General features: G+C 35.4%; 1 pseudogene; it reads right to left on the bottom strand.

Annotated features, from left to right (window-relative positions):
* Positions 1-7,923: 7,923 nt before the first annotated feature.
* On the bottom strand, positions 7,924-8,040 carry LOC118607643 (annotated as a pseudogene).
* Positions 8,041-16,713: the final 8,673 nt, after the last annotated feature.

Raw genomic sequence — 16,713 nt, 5'->3', positions numbered from 1 at the left:
TATTAAGAGAGAAAAACAGAAATAGTATCATTTAAAAGCGTTATGATTGTCTACATAAAAAAAAGATAGAATTGTTCTTAAAAAATTAGAAGAATAGATGAGATCTCAGCTAAATTTTCAGGTGCAGAATCAAAGTAAAAAGTTAATTGCATACACCAAGAAGAAATGGAGATTTAATTTAAAAATTAATTATCATTTAAAATTAAAACAAGAAAAGATACTTAAGAACAAATCTAACAAAAGATGTAGAAAGATTTTACGTAGAATGATATAGAAAGTCCTTTAGATGTAGTAATACATACCAAAATAAAGTTTGAGATACACTGTGTTTACAGAGGGAAAATTATTATCTGTAATTGATCTATAGATTTAATACAACTTTAATCAAAATCACAAAGGGTTTCATAGAACTTGAAAATCTTATTTTCTAATAATTAGCTAAGATTGGCTAAAATAGTGTTAAAAATATTTAGGCTGTAAGAAAGAATAAAAAAATATTTATTTGAGAAAGGAGGGATTGCAATCCAGGGCACAGATTCAGGTAACAACCTAAATTGTGCTCTAAAGAGAACAAAGAAAGTCAGGGCTTATACAGGCTTGGGTTGCATGTACTGTCTTCAATCTGGTCTTTGTGGAGGTGAGGGATACTGGCTAAATTAATAAGGATTAGTTGAGCCCAACATGCAAACAAAGGTTGTTGACTGGCAAAAAATGGTTGACTCCTTTCAAAGTAAGAAATGAAGACAGTCTGGTTGTCATAGTGAGGAGGGTATTAAAGTTTGGGCACAGCTGAAAAGTTCAAAAATTCATGGAGAAATGTGCTAGGTGGAACATGTGTAAGACAAAACTCCTCGTGGCCTACCAGCTCCATTTTAGTTCCTTCAACATAAACAACTCCACCTTGGCAATCTCTATTCACAATAGAGGCGAAGATGAATAACACAGGGACCTTCCTCTACCATAAACCAAGACCTATTAAAATCAATAGTATTATATGTAAATGTATAGGTAGTATTATATTTACTCACACAAAAACAAATTGGACAATAAACCAGAAATAAGAGTCCAAAACCAGCTCCTGCATATATGAAAATTTGATTCATGGTGGAGGTGGTTTGATGATCAGGGGGTAAGAGATGGATTGCTTAATAAATGGTGCTGTGATTGATTATCTATATGAAAAATATAAAGTTGGATCTTTAACTTGTATTTCAGAAGAGTTAGTACTAGAGGGAACTGACTGAATAAAAGGAAAAGCTGAAACACTACCATCTAGGAGAACATATTTATGACCTCAGGATTTATAAGAAAATTTTAAACAGAAAAAAACCCCCAGCACAAACCATAAAGAAGGTCATTGATAAATTCATTTACTTTAAAATTAAGTACTTTATTAAAGGAAAAAATTGAAAAAGGGAAAAAAAAGTCACAGACTGAGAGGTCTTTCTGACATATAAAACTAGCAAAATAATATTTTTCTAAAATAAAAAATTGTGATAATAATCATTATGAAATAAATACAAATAACAGAAAAGCAAATAACACAAGAGGAAATGGGCAAAAATATTAAAAGACATTTCAAAGATGAACAAGTTATGATCAATAAGATAAACTTACAAATTTGATCAATCTCAGGTGCAAATGATAACTACAATGAAGTAATAGTTTAAGTCTACCAGATTGGCAAAAGCAAAATATCTATTAATATCAAATGTTGGTGAAGATGTAGAAAAATGGAAGCTAAATTATTTCAACTATTTTGGACCAATATTTGTCATCATTCAATTAAGTTGAAGAGATACATATCCTATGACTTAGAAATTTTACTTCTAGATGTATACCCTTGAAAAGTTACAGCTAATGTCAATCAGCAAGTTCAAACAACAAGTTCAAAGTGGCATTACTTATTAAAGCAAGAAACTGAAAATAATCTAAATGTTGTCAATGCCAGAATGGATAAACACAAAAGAATACATACTGAATTACTGCCTTATGTAAAGTGCAAAACTACTGTATTATTTAGAGATGTAGTAAACTACATAGTTATGTAGTAATGTAGTAAACTATATAGTTATGTAGTTGTAACTGTACTCCATAGTTATGTAGTAAACTATACAGATTAGTAAGGGAATGATAAATACATAATTCAGACTGGTGGTTACTTAAGTAGCAAAGAAAAAGAGGATTGAGCCTAGGAATAGGTACACAGGGGCCTTCAGAGCTATTTGTAGTGTTTCATTTCTAAGCAGGGTGATCATTTTATTGTTACTTTTAAAATAGATAAACCTTTCTTGTATGTATTAAATAAAAGATTTTTATAAACAAAAACAGGAGCAATGATTGGTTTTTCTTTCCAAGGCTGATAGAGTTGGAAAATCATTGAATGTAGGTTTCCAACCAGAGTTAAATGAGACATTACTTGAAATTTAGTTATTATTAGAAATTAAAAAAAAAATTCAAAGGTTTATTAAAAGATACATAAGAGGCAAGAAAATATTTTTAATTTTTTAAAAGTGGTGAAAATGGTATGTAACCTTGAATACTTTATCTTAGATTGTTACATTTTGTAGCTTTGGTTCCAAGTGGACAATGAAAATGGCTGTGGTCCTAACAACACAAGGGATGAGTTGTTTGTTGTCTTATGCTTACAACCTTTTGTTCTTAAACCAAGCCAGGATGGTTACTCAGGGCTCTCCAATCTGCAATCAGCACAGTGTTTTCCAATTGCCCTGCCCAGATGCCTCCCCACTTAATGACTCTAGGGCAGTCAGCCCTCACTGGGAGAGCTGTGTCTTTATTGAGCTCTGAAAGTGTGGCTTTGGCCAGAATAGAGTCTTTATAATCTCTCCAGCAGGAAGCTGCCTAAGGAAAGTAGGTAGTTTGAAAGAATTGTCTGAGCACTAGGCTGCACAAGGATGTTTGTGCTGTCCCAGGGCTAACAAATGAAGGGGCTTTCCAAGAAAGACATTTCCTCAACCATAGAATGGCTTCGCCATAACAACACAATCAGCCTCCTATTATCTGGCTAAAGAGAAACCACTGTCATTGCAGAAAAACAAAAACAAATAGGGCTTATAGTTTCTTTGTTAGAATCCATTTCTTTTAAAATGATCAATTTGTTTGGCCATTTGCAAATAGTTACTCTGATTCAATTGCTTCTTTGGCTCGGTGGAGTGGTGATTGCTGTAATAGATAACTCCACTCCAAAAAGCCTGAACTAACATCACTTGGGATCAATACTGAGCAAAATTAAAATTGAATTTATTTGGTGAGGTTTAAATTGAATTAATTGGATTGATGTCTGTGAGGAAACTCATATATTCCTGCAAATATGCCATACATATTGAGTATATTTTTTATTTCAGTTTTCCAACATTCTGATATTATATATAAAATATGCATTTGTAATATATGGCAGTTTATATACAAATTATGTTTCTGCTTCCTATAGATTTAAAATAAATAGAAAAGAATATGAAAGTCAGAAAAAAGAAAAAGGAGTTAAGAAACAATATTGGAAGCTTTCCTGTTATCTGTTAGAACAGATCACCGCCCCACCCCCAACCCCAGAGATTAAAAAGCTTTTCAAATCATCTCAAGACAGCCCAAATTCTTTTGAGGAAATGTTGTGTAATCAGGGAATACCACTTTCTTTCTGATTTACGTGATTGTGGATAAACCATTTAAGCTGTCCTGTATTCTATGCTGTCCGCTTAAATAGGGTGTAGAATTTATTGATATGAATATTTGTTGACAAAGATGATGAATAAATTTACAGTACCCTTTGCCTCTCTTATTTTAAAAGGAAATCTTAAACCTATGTTAAGCTGCAGAATATTTATCTCTCCTGTGGATTCTATCATTATTCAAATATGTAGTTTTAACCATTATAATACCAAGTTTCTGATTTACTCACAAAAATAATAACATTTAATTCTTTTGAAACACAGATATGATACATTTTTTTTGCATATTCAGTAAGTGAAAGAGATGAGATCTTAAACATTGATTTGAGAATTCTACAAAAGCAAATACATGAACACAGTTTAAAAACAACTTTATACTTCAGGTATATATCTCTTAATAATAAAAAGTGTACAGCATTACTTCATTAAATTTTCAGAAAAATGAATTTTGCTTGTGGACCCCCTCAGGAAGTTTCATTGTATGTGAACCTTGAGAAGGAATTTATCTGCTGAGATGGACTTTCCATGGTCGACTGAGAGCCCAGATTTTATGAATATTAAGAGTCTTGAGGCCATGTGCTGACAGGGGCTCCTCACGTACTCTGTATACTTTCTATGCCCTACTTCTTTATCCTGTCTGAATCAACTACTGCAGGAAAACTCTGGTTTCATCTTTCTACCAATGAACTGAGACCTGCCCCATCCAATCAGAATTGTACAGTTTGAATACCTCATTTACATAAAATGGACCCAATTGGGTGGGAACTTTCATTGTAAAAGTCAGCCTCCCCTTCATCTTGTTGGGACACAATTGAGGTTGCTAACTGAATCTATGTCTCTTGGGCTCTATCTCCTTTTGCTCAAATAAATGCTTATTATTCCTTATTACAGTCTAAAATTAATTTCAGTTTACACAATTTAAATTTATTCAATCACAATTACTCAAAAACATATATGTATATAACTCAAAAACATATATATTACTCAAAAACATATATATATATACATATATGTTTTTTTTTAGCACTCGTATGAGCCCTTAGCCTCTATTAGTCATTGCTAGATTCTGAGAAAAAAATAAGCAAACTATTTCTATCTTCAAAGAGTTTATAGACTCAAGTATGGGTCAGGTAATTACAGTAAATCAATAATACAATAAATGTGATAAAGAGTTTTATTTAAAGCTCCATGAGAATACAAATGGGGAACAATTGAGTCTTCCTAGAGGAGAAGGAACCAGGCAGCTGTAGAAATGTGATATTTGAAGTGGATCTTAATAGACAGGAGGATATTGTAAAGGATCAAATGAGCAATGACAAAAGAATTGTCTTAGATCTTTTACTTTCTTACATTCGCAAATAGACAAGTCAAAATAAAGATCCGCACAATGCAAGGGTGGAGGCTCCCTGAGGGTCAGGCCTAACTCTTCATCTATGTGTAGTATCACTGGGGTTTCTTGTTTCTGACTGCTAGAGGCAAAAGTTCTATTGTAATTGGATTCTTCAGTTTAGTGATCTGAACCTAGCAAGAGCTCACAAACTATTTTGTAATTTATCACTAGGTTTACATGTTTCAGATAGACTACTATGCTCTTTATATAACCTAAAATAGCAAATACTAAGCCAGATATATTAAAATATAGTCAGTTGAAAAACATTTATTATAATAACTAAAATAAACAGGGTATAATGTTTCATATTTAGTATATCAACTGTGTAAAAATATGCATAGAGAATAGAAGAGAGAAATGGAAATAATAGTGGTTGCCTCTGCGAGGCAGGATCATGGTCTCCTCCGCCCCCCGAGTTTTGTTGATGTAAGAAAGATCAAACCTGTAGAGAATTTTTTGATATGTTTATCTGAACCAAATTGATGACAATTGCCAGGAAGCAAAATCTCAATGGATTAAGAAAATGCTCCAGAGAATGGCAGTTTTTCAGCTTATTTTATACATAAGAATCAAAGGAGGGGACATAAGGAGGGTTATATGTAATCCGTCAGGTGACTGGTTAAGGGAGTGGGAGAAAGCAAAGTGGGGAAATCTCTGAAATTGGATAAAAAGTAAAATGGAGAGACATAAACTTCTTTTGCATTGTTGAGTACATGATAGCTAACATCTACAGCACATAGAGATAGTATTTGGGGAATAATACAACAACGAGGGGTTCTGTGGTCTTGTGCTCTGGTGTGGTGGGTTGTACCCTGAGGAGTCCAGAGAAAAGGTTTATTCTGACATTCCAAGAGCAAGTTATCTTAGATGCAAAAAGACAATAGACTGTCTCACTTAAGGTAAAGAATAACCTTTATCAAGGAATCTGCTGGTGCAGGATGTGACTACCCTCCATGACATGCTTTTAGTTAGGAGTTTTTATGTTCAGACCATTCTATGTGGTAATTTTGTCTCTGAGTTTGGAGGACCCACCATGCTGTCTCCCATGAGGTTGTCAGGTTTAGTATGTGGCCCCTTTCTTGTCCACACTTTTTTGAACTTTATAATTTTTCTATCAACAACGCTAATTTCTTTTAGAGTAATAGAAACCATATTTTAAATATATAGCCTTTTCAGTTCAGCAACATCAACTAATTATTTCCCTTCAGAGTGGGAGTTATTTTGTATATCCATTAGATTGTGTTAGTGGCAGAATTGAGATTGTCAAAGCAGCATGGTTTTAGATCGTTTTACTTTTTCTCATTTGCAAAGACCAGGCTACAGTCAGTAATTCCTCAGTTAGTTTTGTTTTTCCTTTCTCCCTCTGTGCATCTGAAAGCTTACCTAAAGTGTTCCCCTACCTAAAGAGTCAGTTGTCATGTGTTACTCTAACACTTAGACCCTGAGGTGGCCTGAAGCTTGGCTTCAAAAGAAGCAGCTACATTCTCAAGGCTGCTCCACAAGTCTATTGGTTATGTAATTATTCAGCAATCCCAAGGTCATGCTTCAGGGCATCACTTCTGATGCCCTTTTTTTCTGTAGTTACACCTTTTGATCTCATTGTATCTCAACTGCCATGGTGTTCTCTTCTCTCTACTTTTGCCCAGAGGACAAAATTCCAGTCACCACTAGTCACTTCAGCAAGGTTAACCTGGTGTGGGCAAAGGTCCTACTTTCCCCCATTTGATGTTTGAAGACTTCTTTGTGGAAGCAGGTGGTTAATGTCTCACCAGTGGAGAGGTAATTAAAACTATTAGAGCCCTGTACTTTGAAGTGCTTCTTGATGCTCCCTGCCACACTAGAGCCCCTTATGTTTGTCAGCCTCCTAGTTTTAATTCTTTCCCTATTTGTAGATGCAAACATCATCTGGCCAGCATGCAGCCTTAGTAGCCAAATCCAGGGGCATCTTTCCTTGTATACCGTGGATGCAATTTTTCAGCTGATGTAGGTCTAATCTAGTGCAGGGTAGCAAAGACTGACTACCTCAGTCCCTGTAAGGAAATATGTTTAAAGATGGGGCATGGGGCAGAAGATGAATAATACCCATCCACTGCAAGTCAAGTAATTGTCGTGAAGGTCTTGCTTCATAATATAGTTATAGGAAAATGGGACAGAGGCAACATATACTGCTGAAGAAGGTATTCAGAAAATCCATTTTCTCTATGACATAGGGCATCCTTAATTCCTGTCTGACCTTACAATGTGTGCTGTGGGACATTAGATGAAATAGAAGTCTGAGTGAGGGCAACCCAACCCAGCAGGATTCCTGGAGAAAGGCAACAAAGATTTCATAATTTGAGTCATTTGTGATACTCTCTCTGTGTATACATATACACATGTATTCATTTATGTATTTAATATGAAAGTTCTCTTTTTGACATTCAACACCGTGCCAACAGAGGAATTATAATGCTGTAATATATATTTTATGTGTTAACTGTTTACACCTAAGTTGACAAATATGGAAAATTAAAGAATGAAAACATAGTTTTACATTTTTTAAGTTTTGGAAACTAATGATAAGAATCAATCATGGGGTAGAGAGCTTCTTTTTCTTTTCTTTTCTTTTTTTTTCATTTATTTCCTTCCTTCCTTCCTTCCTTCCTTCCTTCCTTCCTTCCTTCCTTCCTTCCTTCCTTCCTTCCTTCCTTCCTTCCTTTCTTTCTTTCTTTCTTTCTTTCTTTCTTTCTTTCTTTCTTTCTTTCTTTCTTCTTTCTTTTTTTTGTTTCAAGGCAAGGCAACCTTTGGTTGACCTCACAGATTTCAAGGGCTTTGTCATCTTACAATCCCTTATTTTTTATTTTTTTGCACCTTCAGCACCTGGTCTTCCTAGGTGGTCTCCCACCCAAGTACTAACCAGGCCCGACCCTGCTTAGTTTCCGAGATCAGACGATCAGGCTTGTTTAGGATGGCATGGCCATAGACAGGTAGAGACTTTCATGTGTGAAATGTGTTGAAAACAAGTGCTGAGGGAAGGAATGGAATGCTTTATTCAGGAGACCTATATAGTGTAGCTGTTGCATGATGTATATTCTGTTAAACATTTTTCATTCTAATAGAACTGGGAATTTCCAGAACTGCAGCCTCCTTATTTCCCTCAGACATGATGGTTTCTGACTATATCGTTTCTCTTAACTCAGTGTTTTCTTTGTTTCTGTGGGAAGTTTCAAATCTGAATATATTTGTTAACAATTTCTCAACATTTTAATTGGCCACTGATGTTTTTATGTGGCAAATCCTTCTAACCAACTAAATGTATTAATTTCTTTGTTGGCCCATAGTTGGAAAACAAGTAGATAGAAGAATTCTATATCTTTGTATATTTTTTATCTTTTGCATTATTGATACCATTAAATTACAGGAATAATTTTAAGAGTTGGTATGTAATAAAAGGAAAACACATAAAATATGAGTCTTTAGTCATGAGCACCATTGCACTGGCTGAATCTCCATTCTCCTGCCTTTTCCATCTCAGCAATTGTGAGGGCCATTATACTTTTTAGGAGCTGACACTAGAATGGGCCATTTCACTGCATGGTACAGCCTCCAGAAGTTAACTGGAAGTAACTCTCAACCCTATCATACTGAGGCATTCCACAGTCTCATGAGCTATCCCTGGAGGCTCCCTTTGGAGATAAATAATAGTATTCGTTGTCCTCATTCATCAGCAGGATTATGAGAACAAATCCTTCATGCTTTACATCCCTGTTTATCTCAGGAGACGCCATCAGTACAAGCATCTCCTGCCATCTCTCACCACCTGGAATCTTTTCCCTATAGTGCTCCGCACAGTCCTGATATGACCCCCTCTTTGTACCCAAACTTCCATGATGTTAGTGGAATTCCTTTTCACTTGTCCACAAATTCCCTTCATCATCATGTCACAAAGCATTCCTTTGACTTCCTTACCTAAACAAAACCCAACTATCTTCAGCGGACACTTGTTTACTTGTGCTACTCTCAAGTAGAGGCACAAATCACTCTCACATCCACAAATCTTAGGTCTTGAAAATGTCTTTAGAATAACTCAGGAGTTATGGGAGAAAGCTCAGAAAGAGTGATGAGTTAAAGAAGATAAAACTCACTGGTTGACTATCATTCTCAAATATTGTCTTATCTAGTGTTTTGATTGGAACCATTTGGCAGTCATTCTAGATTGAGATCTTTGAAGAATGTTCTATAGTTAATGTGGTGTTTCTGGATGTTTTACTTTAGCTATCAGCAATATAGGAGGATACATTTGGTATTTTTAGAATGAAAATTGAAGTACTTGACTTTCCATGGGGAGCCATTCATTTCTGCATGAAGATAAGCTGGGTCAGGGTCAAGATATGGGCATTGTATAGAATTTGGATTCCTTTTTGGCAGATTTTTTTAGGTTTATTGTTCATCCTTACCTCCCTTGACGAGGGTGGGGATGTAACAACTAAATATACATTAAATCTCTAAATGGCCTTTTGTTCTAGTCAAGAGAGAAGCTCAGTGTGTCGTGTGTGTGTGTGTGTGTGTGTGTGTGTGTGTGTGTGTAAATTGTAACTGGTTCCCAAAACACAGCATATCAGAAAAAAGCCATTGATAGTTTTGTTGAACATGATGACTTCAGAGTAAATTAGGATTCTGCCTGTTTTAACAACTTCATCTTCCACAGTGCCTTAGAGTCTTATGGGTACTATCACATTTTTCATTACTATATAATTATGATAGTATTTACAGATGACATTTTTTGACAAATCTGCAGTTTAGAGAGGATAAGTGAAATTTTCAGTGAGTAGTGTAGCTGGACTTAACCTTTAGTTATGCCAATTCCAGCCCCAATGATTCATGTTCCATCTGAATTGGAGGACTAGATGGTGGAGGGATGGAACAATTCTTCTACCTTCTAGGGTCTTTGGCCAGTCTAGTAATCAAATTGACATAAGACTGATTAAGAGGAGAAAAACAAGTTTAATTACATATGTATGGGGTCTCCATAAGAATATAAGACCCACACGCAGTCAGGCAGAAAGGCTTATATGCCGTTCTGAGAAGGGGTAGGGATCTGGCACTTCAAAGGAGAAGAAGACAGTTTACAGGAAGATGGGAAGAGCAAATTTTTAGTAAACAAATGTTTGCCATGCCATGCCATGCCATGCCATGCCACGCCATGCAGACACAATGGGACACAGAGAGGACTTTGATCTCCAGGTCCTGCTGAGCTCCCGATCAACTTACTATACCTAGCCCATATTCTTTGTAGTTACCTCTGGTGATAATTCTCTTCCTGAACCAGGCCCTCTATCTAAATTATTTTAGGTGGTTAAGGGAGAGGTAAATTTTTGTTGAGTCTGCTGGGTCTTGATTGCTTTCAGCTCAAAATAGTCTACATGCCGAAGTGGCACATTTTGGGGAGCCTCAGTCTGAAACCCTTCAATAGGATAAACCATTTCACAAAGCTCATCCTCAGAGCAGGTACTGAAAGCATCTGAGACAAATTATAGCTTGGAAGGATTGGCATCCTGTCCATCCTTAGGTACAGAGAGAGATCAGATGATTTGACACCTTTCTGTTGGAGATTTCATAGCTACATTGCTCTTCTAGGGGTGTTTACTACAAAGCATCAACTATTCCAAATTGGGTACATTAAAAGAATGACATCGTTGAAGCCTGTCAGTACTTCGGGATCAGGATTTTGACTAAGGATCAGGAATTTTTTAGAGTCTAAAATAGACTCCTAAAAGGAAAATGTGTGTGCTAAATGTTGATTATATGGGTCTATCCATATGGTGTCAGTGCCCCTGGAGCATATCAGGTTTCAGGTTGCAAGTTCCATTATTTTCTAAAAACAGGATAAACTATGATAGAGCTGACAGTTTTAATTAAGTAATGAAGCCTATCCTATGGTTCTGGTACAGAGAAAAAAGTCACTAACTTTTCCTGATACATTATTCAATTAGTTCCACATTCAGGACTTGTTGGGTTCATTTGATATTACAGCACATGTCCCTGTGTTTTACATAAAAATTTGGCTAGTCTTTGTTTCTGGTTCCTGGGAGGGAGACTAAATCCTTGGGATTTCTCTAATAGTAAGAGTGTCTTTGTTATTTATGAGTCCCCTGGATCACCCTGAGTTTATATTAATGAGGTGATTCATACTGGTCCACTGGATTGCTTCAGGGAGGAGGCTGGTAATAAGGAAACCACATGATTCGAGAGTTAAGACATTGAGCCAGTTCACCTTCCATCAGGGGAAGGAGGACTGGAGAGTTTTTTCAATCATGTGGCCAAGGAAATAATATAAGCCCAGTAAAAACTCTGGCGCCGAAGCTCATTGGAGCTTCTTGGTTGGTGAACCCATCAGTGGGCCTGGAGGGTGATATACCCTGATTTCATGGATTAAGAGCATGGAAGCTCTGTGTTTTGTTCGCTCTCAGATCTTTCTCTACGTGTCTCCTTAATTGGTTGCTCCTGAGTTGTATCCTAATAAAACTGCAGTTTTAAATATAGTGCTCCCCTGAATTTTTTGAGTTATTCTAGCAAATGATCGAATGTGTAGGGAGTCATAGAAACCCCCAGATTTGTAGCCAGTTGGTCAGTAGTGCAGATGGCCTTAGAATCACTTGAACTTGTGGCCGGCATCTAAAGTAGGGGCATTCTTGGGAGGACTGAGCTCATGTGGGTTCTACACTAATTCCAGCTAGAGTCAGAATTCAATTTCAGTATACTAGTTGATTTTAGACTAGTTAGGGTTGAAACAGAGGATCCCAACAGGGATATGCTATTATTAAATTACCCACTGACACATCTTTTGTTAATTGAGAATAACAATACACTTAGCAGATATAGCTATTTTCTAAAATTTGGAATTTTGTATTATTCTGATCTTAGTTATTTACTGGGCTAAGTTTTGTCTACAGTACTCACTCTGGCTGGTTATAGCTGGGATAGTTTTATTCCTGAACTAACTGATTCCATGATCAGCATAGTGACAGAAGTTTGGTCCGTGGTGTTGTTGGTAATGGGACTCTATGCCTGGTCCTCTTTACTATCTATATGAGCAAGAATGTCTGAAAAGATAGCTATAGGCCATGCAGTCTGCTCATACCTGTAGGCTGTCCTATGGTGGCCTCATGTATTCGAACTCAGTTGAATCACAGGAAGTATGAAATAGACCTTTACTCAGAAGTAACTTCTTTATGTTTAATATCTTTATGTTTAATAAGGCTTTTTAATCTATTGTTGATTGCCAGAGATCAAGGGAATGACTCATTGTCTATGCTCTCCGTGTGTGTGTGTGTGTGTGTGTGTGTGTGTGTGTGTGTTTAGGCAATTATTTTTTCTTCTATATGATAGAACACTCCATTTACTTTGAAAAAGTTGTTAACAATTTATGAATTGGCCACTCAAAGTAATAATAATTTTTTTACTTAGTATTTTACATTTATATTTTATATTTAGGATAGAATATGAAGATAGTTTGGGATGTTCTGTAGAAAGTTTAGAGTTATTATATTGAGTTTCTATGTTTAATTCAGAGAGAGATTCATTCATGAGGAGAAATTAGAGAGGTCACTGAGGAAGATATAAGAAGCTAGGAAAATAAAAATCGATGTTCTCTATGTTTTATCATATATCCTTCATGAACTAAGTTGTGACTGTGATTTAAAACATACACTTTCCCACCCGCTTACCCCACAAAAAAACTGTAGCTAGTTGAGGAAATGCAGAGCACCATATCATGTTAAATTGTTTTAAGACTATATAGTAGCTTGTCACTTCAGCTGTGCGCAAAGGTAACCATAACATAAAAGTTGTCTCTGCAGGATGCCACGCTGTTACCACTCTGATTCTTTCTTTCATGCATTATTTGATGGAGATCAGAACCTCCGAGTCATATGGCACTTCTTTGTCTTACATTTCTTTTAAGGCAAACAATTTTTTGTTACATTCACAATATAAATCTTGTTTTGCAAATGTGTCACTGATAATTCATATTGTAGAGGTATAAATTGGAAACAAAATCTAGTTGAACATTCAGATTCACCCTCTGCTCTCTGGCACTACTTATGAGTAAAATGTATTGTAAATTCTTGCTGTGTGCTGCTTTATTGTGTTTTGAATGGAATGACCTAGGACAGGGGTAGAGTATAGCAAAGGGGATTAAAATAGATTGAAAACTTAGATGCCAAATGGTTTATAATCACTATTTTATCTTAATAGACTTATGCTAAGTGGTCTTATGCCCACATTATATGTAAAGGACCTAACTCAGACTGAAGTAACTTACCATTGTCATAGAATTACGAAACAGATTTATGAGCTCATAGATATGCATAGTTCATTATGTATTGAAGTTTGCTGTTCCTCTTCTTCCTCTACTTTTCCTCCTCCTTTGATTCTTTTTTTTTTTACTATATTCATATGAAACCAATCAAAATCAGCTAATGATCTCAATTAATCCTGAGAAACAGTAGAAAGAAGAAAAATATACCTGAGACTTCTTAAAGCTCTAAGGGAGATGATTTACTGACATGTTTGATGGATGAACTTGCATTATGCTACTTTGTTTATGTTCCACCGTGCTATTATTTTTGTTTTTATTACCATATAGTAACTAAGTTGAAATGTAATTAGCAATTCTAGTCACTAATTATCTAATCAGTAGTAATTATTGGTTGGATTTTCATGCTGCATATGATCTAATGTTCATTAAATGCTCTAGCATGCAAACTCCATGTGATTTTGTTTATATTAATAAAATTACAGTGTCTGGGAAAACTTTGTACTTTGATTTCAACAGTCATGAGTTCATATTATTAATGGTGTCACCATAGGCTAGTTATCTAATATTTCTAAGCCTCAGTTTCTCCATCTGTAAAATTGGGGAATAATAATAATACCTGTTAAATAACATTTTCTTAAAAAGGTAAACTTATGACACATACAAATATAAAATGAACATGTGCCAAGTTTCTATTTACTCATTAATTATTGTGGACACCAGAAAGGTATTAGAACAGGTTTAAGGGAGAATTCAAAATACCATACAGATATAGGTAATCAAGAATATTTTGATAAATTTACCAATGGGTGCAATAGTTGTTTTTTCTCATAAGTTTCTTTACTGAAGGGATTCATTTGAATGTCTGTGGTCAAGAAGTTTTTCTACTTCAATCAGTTAGCTACAATTTACACTTGTAAAAAGCTCAAAGTCAATGAAAGGCATAGATCTGCTAGGATTAGATAACTAGGAGGAGTATGCCCTAGAAAGGAGTATGCCTTAGTTTTCCGTTGAAGACTCCACTGATCTTTTTTGGTTCATTTCAAAGTCTTGCAAAATTTTTCTCTATCTATGTAACTTGAGAGGTTATTGAGAAGTTTATAGCAAATTCATATAATACTTATATATAAATATAATAATTTTAGCATCAAAAATTTATATCAATTTATTCAGAGTACTAATATGTTAGAAAAAAACATACTTATGACACTTGTTAAAGAATGCAAAGGTAGACTTTATTCAGGGAGACTACTATAATAGAGTTTTATAGTACGGGAAAAAAATCAGGTTCAACTCTGAATACAAGGACAAGTGGAGATTTATAGTTAAAAAACAGGGAAAGAGTCAGTGAATAGAAAATAATTAAGAGGAAACATCAGCGATAAGGGGGATTCTGGCTAAACTGACTTGACAGGAGTATAGCTGAATGCAGACTAGGGTGATAAGATATCCAGGGTGAAGGAAAGGAATTCGATCAGCTATCAAGATGGAGGGTGAGTTATTTTGTCAGATATCAATGGTAGGGGATTTTTGCTAAGCTAACCAAGTAGGATTCTTTTTAAAACTGGACTAACCAAGCAAAAGAGAGCCTAAGAGATAATCTCAGTCAAAAAGAAGATGAATAGCCTGACTAAAATTTGGTTAAGGAGGGAGTCTTTTCCAAATATCAAGATTCAGATGGACCCATTAGGCTGATTGCTGATTGAATGTAAAATCTCTGGCTAAAATTGGATCTTGGAATTGTTGGGGAGGTAAAAAATCTTACTCCTACCCTTGTAGGAGTAGATTACTAGAAACTTGTAGATTCTTTTTGCCAGTTTAAGAATTAAATTGACATAAGACAGATTAGTAAAAGAAAATCAAATTTAATTTCATATATGCAGAGGTCTCATAGATAATGGGAGCTAACAAAATGACCAATGTGGCAGCTTTTGTGCTTTTTAGACAAAGAAACTATATATTTGCCAGGAATGGACAAGACAAAGAAGGCTTGGGGGCTTAATTAGTAAAGAAGTAACAAGGTTTGTTTATATAATCTTCTCAGCCTTGAATTTCCTAACTTTGATAATAAGGATGTCTTACTACCATGTGGTACAAGGAAGGTACCTTTTACTTGAGATATTTATTTACTGGTTTTGAGGGACAGAGACAGGAGGGCTTCTTGTACCAGCAGTTTCTCAGGTAACTTTGATTAGAAATAATCAATATGCCACCTTGACATATTTGGGGGCAGCCTTCCCTGAGCCCCGACAGAATTATGAATAACTCTCTAAAAGAGAGTGTAGTAAATGACCAAAAAGAAAGTGAGTTTTAAGCAATCACTGCAAATATTAAAAGGCTTGTTAGATTTTGACACCTCTGTCTTTTGCATGAACAAATTGACAACTTAGATTTATTAGGCTTATGGCATTTTTAGTAAGAATTTTCTTCCTTTTGACTATAAATTGGGATAGTAAAAGAGAACTATGTGTCACAAAATACAGGCTTATACTCCACTGATCAAAAACCCGGAAGATATCAGATGTGACACAGCTGTCACACTAGATCTCTCTCCTAAAATTAAAAACAGACACGGCATGGATGAGGAACTGAAGAATGAATGCAGTGAACAAAATAAAGTCTCTAGGCTAAGACTATTTTTGAGGAACAAGGGGTTTAAGTCAATTATTCAATTGTTATTTGGGCTGGGTAGTTTCTGTTTCACTCTTCATCCTCAGACCCATTCTCTGACCTTTTCTGTCTTAGTTGGAGCCCTGGGGGACTGATTCCCATGGACCACAGCACCTTGACTTTCTTGCCCTCTGGTTTCTTATTGGATTTGGTTCTGTGTCCCTTTATGACTACCAGGTATAGTAACACTATTCTTGCCTTGCTTGCCCCTACGAACCTGGTTGTGATAGTGGCTTCTACTATTTCTAGTCCCCAGGACCCTCACTATCTCTTATTGCCCACACTTCTGAAAATAGTCCCGACATTAAATTCTCTTCATAATTCCAGCTGAATACATTTTATGTTTATTCCTAAAATCCTAATGAATTTAAGAAAGAATAGTAATAATAGTAATTAACCAATTATTAGAATTACTGCATTTTTGACAATTATGTATCTTCTATACATTAACTCATTTAATACTTAAAACTCTATAAGTAACTATTGATATTGGGATTTAGCAGATAAAGAAACCGAGGCATAGATAACATCAGTGACTCGCACATCTTACTGAAAACATGCATGTTGTTAAAGATCATGCTGTATTTCATAATCAACTTAAGGCTCATACTACTTTTTAAAATTATAGTTTTTTTTCTTTGCATGATGTATTTTTCTCTCCTATATAGTCC

The sequence above is a fragment of the Rousettus aegyptiacus genome, unplaced genomic scaffold (assembly GCF_014176215.1).
Source record: "Rousettus aegyptiacus isolate mRouAeg1 unplaced genomic scaffold, mRouAeg1.p scaffold_m13_p_8, whole genome shotgun sequence".
Lineage (NCBI taxonomy): Eukaryota > Metazoa > Chordata > Mammalia > Chiroptera > Pteropodidae > Rousettus > Rousettus aegyptiacus.
Note: the sequence above shows the minus strand (reverse complement) of the source record. Positions and strands in the feature narration are given on the sequence as shown.